Source organism: Octodon degus, unplaced genomic scaffold (genome assembly GCF_000260255.1).
Source record: "Octodon degus isolate 3935 unplaced genomic scaffold, OctDeg1.0 scaffold00035, whole genome shotgun sequence".
Classification (NCBI taxonomy): Eukaryota; Metazoa; Chordata; class Mammalia; order Rodentia; family Octodontidae; genus Octodon; species Octodon degus.
In genome coordinates this window covers 15,762,232-15,768,330 of record NW_004524611.1, presented here as the reverse complement: position 1 = coordinate 15,768,330, position 6,099 = coordinate 15,762,232, and the positions used below count along the sequence as shown (strand labels likewise).

The window sequence follows — 6,099 nt, the reverse complement described above, 5'->3', positions numbered from 1 at the left end:
TCTCTCTCTCTCTCTCTCTCTCTGTATTTAGGACAGGGTTTACAACGTCTACAGGGTCTCACTACTTAGATAGGACTCGTAGTGATTCTCCTGTTTTCAGCCTCCCAAGAACTAGGATTACAGGTGCACACCACCACGCCCAGTCTCAATTGTCGCAGTGTGCCTCACGGGCAGGGCTGGCAAGGCATGCCTCCCGGTTGCTGCAGTCTGCCTAAGCAAGCGCTTTAGTCCACTGAGCTGTCAGGCTTGCCCTCCACTTCTCTTGTACTTGTTGCGTCTCCCCTGCTAACAAAAAGGATTTTCACCTCCTCTATTGGTTAAGATTTTGTTCAGCTGTCCGAAACCAAAACAAGCCAGGGAGATCACTCAGCAGTGTAAGTTCCTGCCTGGTAAGCACAAGGTCCTGAGTTTGATCCTCATACCAAAAAAAAAAAAAATAAAATAAAATAAATAAATAAATAAATAAATAAAAAACAAAAAACAAAAAACCCAAGTGTGAAATAAAAAAAACCCCAAACAAATAGTGGCTTAAGATGAATAGAGAGCTAGTGAGATAGCTCAGTGAACTAATGCGCCTGCTTAGGAAAGCTTAGACAACCTCAGGGACCACGGTTTGAACTCGGGCACCACATGCTGTGCCAGCCCTGCCCCCAGGGTGGGCTGAGCCGGCCCGAGTCTGGGTGTAGTGATCCCTGGTATTGCATGCGTGCTGTGCCAGCCCTCAAACTGGTTGTGGTGGCGCATGCCTGTAATTCCAGTGCTGGGAGGATGAAAGCAGGAGGGTCACCAAGAGCCTGGGCTGCATAGTGAGACCCTATAACAACCAAATACATGAAAAAAAGAAAAGAAAAGAAAATGAATAGAAATGTACTTGTCTTTTACATAAGAGGTACCTAGAACTTGGCCATGCAGGGTTGGTACAGTGTCTGTGATATCAGAGTCCAGGCTCCTTTATACGGAACCTTGCTATTCCACCATCTTCAGCCATACACCCTCTACTGCATGGTGTAAAATGGCTGCTGGGGCAGCAGCTATCACATCTGCATTCCAGACAATAAGGATGAGTTTGAAGGACATCCCTTCTCCCTTTAAGGAGGTTTCCTAGGAGTCACACACAGCACTTGAGTTTACACCCCAGAACGCAGTTCAGAGGTCATAAATGTTATGAAGGTGGTTCAGAGATGCCTCTGTTCTGACACTGTATAGGCAAGTTCTAAATGTGGGGAGAGAACAGATACCAGGGGACAAGTTCTGTTTGCCTCGCTTTGCCTTCATTTGCCTGTCACTGCAGCGATGAAAACGCGTCTAGAATCTCTGTACCTGGGGGCACCCCTATTCCTCACAAGAATACCCCCTTTTCTGAGACTTGAGACCTCCACCCCTTGCTGCTTCTCCAGGATGCAAATTGACGCATCCCCGTGCCACGAGGTGGCGGTCCACTAGGGAGCGCTGTTGTGGTGGGGTCGGTGGCTCCCCGAGGGGCGTTCAGGGCAGAGGTCCCTGAACACACTGGGAAAGGAGTGAGGGCGGACAAAGTCCCCTGACCAGACCGACCTGGCCCAATGGCCTGGGCCTTGGCCCAGGTCCCGCCACACCCCGTGTGGGGGAGGGGCGAGGGGGGAAGGGGTAGGGGAGGAGGAAGCTGCGCTGCAGAGCCAAAGCGGGACGCCCCACCCTGCCACGTCCCGTCCCGGGTCCGCTGGCTGCTCTTTGGGCGCTGCCGGCTCCGGTCCTGATCTGCACAGGTCCTGACGCGGTTTCTGTTTACATGTCACCGCTGCACCCTCGGTGACTGCTTGGACAGCTGGAGAGGTCGCGCTAAGTGCCGTCCGTGTCCGACACCCAAAAAGCTCCTGGAAAGATCCCTGGCTGCGCCTGGCTGGATCTACTGGATGAATGAGAGCCGGGCCAGATGCACAAGTTCCGTAGACGACCCCAGCTGTGGTTCCAGGGACACCGAGTATGGGACGCAGAGGCTCAGGACAGTGCAGACAGGCTGGGAGGCTGGCCCCTAGGTGACTTTCTAGGGACCCCTTACATGGAGTTCGTGAGTGGCCCAGACCTAGCGTTGCTTGGCTGTTAGGACTTCCCGGATGGGGGCTTCTGCGCTCTGCCCTTACCCCCAGGTCTTCTCATTTGTCGTCCTTCAAGGTGTCACTGGTCCCTTCCCAGGCACAAGCAGGAACCATACACGGTACCCAGAGACCCTGTCTCTGGATCATGGGGCTCAGTGAACCACTGCCTGGACTTTGAAAACAAACTCTGACAGAGAAGCTGGGGTGCTTTTGACTCCCCAAATCAACCCCGCGGCCCTGCAGGCCCTGTTGGGCCTTCCTTTCCAAGAAGAGAGGTGCAGGTTCCTGGGATCCAACCCCTCTCCACCTCTCTTCTTTACTTCCTAGCCCTCTACCCCCCCCCCCCATATTTCTGTCTATCTGTCCTCTGTCTCCAGTTCTCTCTCTCTCTCTTCCCTTTGGACCTCTGGGCAAAATCTGACCTGTCAGACCCGCCAGTTCTTCCTGGACTGGGTAGTGGTGCCTCTCTCCTCACTTTTGGAGGAGCAGGTACAGGATGCCTAGTTCTAGGGGACAAGAGGGACAGGTGGCTGGGTGTGGTAGTACACATCTGTAATCCCAGTACTCTGGGAGGCTGAGGCAGGAGGATCTTGCCCCACCAAGTCTGGGCAACTTAGCAAGACTATCTCAAAACATAAAAAGGGGCTAGAGATGTAGCTCAGTGAGAACTGGGCTCAATGCCTAGTTCTGAAAAGAGGGTGGGGGAGGGCAGATGGGTGACAGCCTCTGCAGTTTCAAGGGGCCCTTCTTATCCCTGCCCCCTTGGGGCTGTGTACTTCCTTCCGCTTCTCACTTCCAGACTCAGTGAACTTTGGGGACAGCAGACAGCTGGTGGGAAGCCTGACATCCAGATGGCCAAAGGAGCCTCACTTAGCCCGAGGTGCCATCTCCCTGCCCCCTGTTTCCTCAGGCACCACTTCTGGAGCTGCTGTCCTCTGCCGAGAGCAGCCTATTTCCTGGGGCACCATGGCCTTCAACAGTTGAGATTCATGGAGACGGGGGACCCCTTGTCCAGCCCCCTCTCAGTAGCCTCAGGCCAGGAGATCCACTGGGTGCTGGGAGAGAGGAAGGTCCTCCTCCTGAGCCACCCCACTTCCCTATCCTTACTCTTCTAGCTCACTTGGAGTTGGAGGCCCAGCCAGTGACAGGGTGGGGAGCCCTGGAGCAGGTGGGTTCCAGCAGGCCCTGTTGGTTGGTGTTGGGGATTAAATCCAGGATCTGTGCACAGAGCTACACCCCCAGCCCTTTATTTCTTGTTCTGAGATAGGGTTTCACTACATTACTGAATTGATCAGGCTGGGCTTGAACTTGGGACCTCATGGCTGGCTGCCTGCAGGTAGCTTGGGGTTACACTCCTCCTATCTCCTCACAGTGGAGGGCCCGGCAGCCCTGATAAGAGGCAAAGGAGATCTGAGGGTCTCGGAAGAGTGGGGAGAAGTTATTTTCTGACTGCGAGATTTCTTTATATGTTGCACATTATTTTGACTGTTAATGAGTTCATAAAACTTAAAAGATGTCCTCTTAGCTCAGTTTTCATCCCTAGAACCAATGTTTATCTTGGGTTTGATTGTGTATTTATGGATAGACCTCTTTCTGCCCTGCCCCATATTCCCACATAAATCATAGCCTCCTATACACACTGCCTACTTTTTGTTGGGTATGATTAGTATCCCCGAGACTCTTATAGAAATTTAATTCCCAGGCTGGAGAGATAGAAATTTAATTCCCAGGCTGGAGAGATAGCTTAGTGCTGGGACTGGGGTTCATTCCCCATCACCACATACTGAACTGGCCCTACCCTGGGGCGTGCTGAGCTGGGGAGTGTGGTGGCACACGCCTGTAATCCCAGCACTGGAGAGGCTGAAAACAGGAGGATCACCATGAGTCTACAGTGCATGATGAGACCCTGTATACCAAATATATTTTTAAAAAAGCAAAAGCGAAATTTAATTCCCATTGTGACATACTGGGTGGGAACTTTAAGAAGTGATCAGGTGCTAGGTGGGGTGCTAATCCTAGCACTCTGGGAGGCTGAGGCAAGAGGATAGAAAGGTCAAGCCCAGCCTGGGCAGTTTAGTGGGTGTTAGGTATTGAGTGCCAACAGTGGGAAGCTGCCTAATGCAAAGCCTCCTCCCACCCCACAAAAACGTCTGTCTTTAGGAGCTGATCAGGAATGGATTTGCCATTCACAGCAGTAGTAGATTCATGGGGGTCCTACACAGCCAGCCCGGCCAGGTCATTGGTGCCATCCCTGTCTGTCGCCGTGGGATGCCTTGGGCCACTCTAGGAATCTGCCAGCAAGAGGGGTATACTAGGACCATGAGCCAAAATGCACCTCTTTTATTTGTGATGTGCCTGTGGTTCTGTGTCATTAGCAACGGAGAATGGACTAACTTATACACATCACAGATTTTAACTATTTATTTATTTATTTATTTATTTATTTATTTTAGCATAGGGATTGAACCTAGAGCCTTTGGACTGAGCCATAACCCCAGGCTCTTATTATTATTACTGCTTTCTACATTTTGAGACAAGGCTTACTGAGGGATGAGAAGGATTTTTTTTTGGGGGGAGCTGACTCAGGCTGCCTTAAGAGTGGGTCTGGTAAGGCATGGGGAGCTGGGGATCAAACTGGGGTGCCCTGTGCCTGACTGGGTTTGCCCCAGCAGGTGCTTAAACAGCTGAGCTAACCCGCAAGCCCTCATGTGCTGGGATGACAGGGGTGCACCAGTAATATGGCTACATTTTGGCACATAGTTCTATTTATTTATTTATTTATTTTACATGGCCAAGGACCACAGGAGAGCTCTTTATTACTGGGGGTGGCTCAGGCACTCTTGGTGGGCTGGGTCCGCTTCCTCTTTACCATCACGGGCTTCTGGCTGCGCAGGATGGCGCTGGCTCTGCGGATAGCAGCCATGCGCAGGTCCGGGCGGTACTTGTTCTTTCGGATCATGTGGCGGATGCTGCTGAGGGTGGTGCGTGCATTCTTGTTGATGGTAGTGCGCACATAGGAGGTGGCTGGCTTCCGCTGTCCGGATCTCCACTTCATGACCACCACGACCCCCTTGCCATCGGCCGCCGGCTCCACGCCCACCGTCTTTCGGTGAATCAGCCCATTGTAGCGAAAGGAGTTGCGGGCTTTCAGGTTATTGGGCTCTGTGCTGTACGTCTGCTTATTCCGCTTGATGAGGAAGCTGGAGCCGTTCCGCACTACCATCCACTGCAGATGGGCAGACATGGCGGGGCTCCTCTCTCTGCTGAGGCGGGAGACGGAAAGCTATTTATTTATTTTCGTGGAACTGGGGATTGAAGTCAGGCCCTTGTGCTTGCCAGGGAAGCGCTTATTCCACTCAGCCATCTCCCTGGCCCTGAGCCTTTCCACTGAGCTATGTCCTCAGCCATTTTTATTTTTTATTTTGCTTCCTTGCTTTTTTATTTTTTCGGTGCTGGGACTCAAACTCAGGACCTTACACTTGCCAGGTGGGCACTGTGCCTCTGAGCTACATCTCTGGCCCTTATTTATTATTTTGAGACGGGGTTTTATCACGTGGCTGTGTTGTTCAAGCTATCTCCAAACTTTTGATCCTCCTGCTTCCACCTCTCAGAGTGCTGAGACTGTAGACCTTGACCACCACCCCACTTCTCTCTTTGGATGAAAAGCTGCCCACTTTATAACGTCTCCTTAGCCTCCTTCAGTTTGGACAGTTCCTCACTCTGCGGTCTTTCATGACCTTTTGTAGTGGATTTCTAATAGGTGGTCAACTTCTCACACCCGGCTGAATTAAACTAGCATGGTGCTGGGTGCAGGAGGCCACCTGAGGACTGTTGCCAGCAGCATAAAGGCAGAACAGGAGAAGCTGCCGAAACGCTGTTAGGGATGCTGCTTGGAGACGCCGCTGGAGCTGCTGGAAGCTGCTGGTGCTCTTGGGCTGCTCTGCTGGAGGACCTTGTCGTGCTGGCTTTCCTGATGAGCTCTGGAGCAGCTCTGGTCCTCATCTCGAGCATCGCTTCCTGGCTC

General features: G+C 52.2%; 1 pseudogene; it reads right to left on the bottom strand.

The window, feature by feature from the left end:
• Positions 1 to 4,858: 4,858 nt before the first annotated feature.
• On the bottom strand, positions 4,859 to 5,353 carry LOC101588071 (annotated as a pseudogene).
• Positions 5,354 to 6,099: the final 746 nt, after the last annotated feature.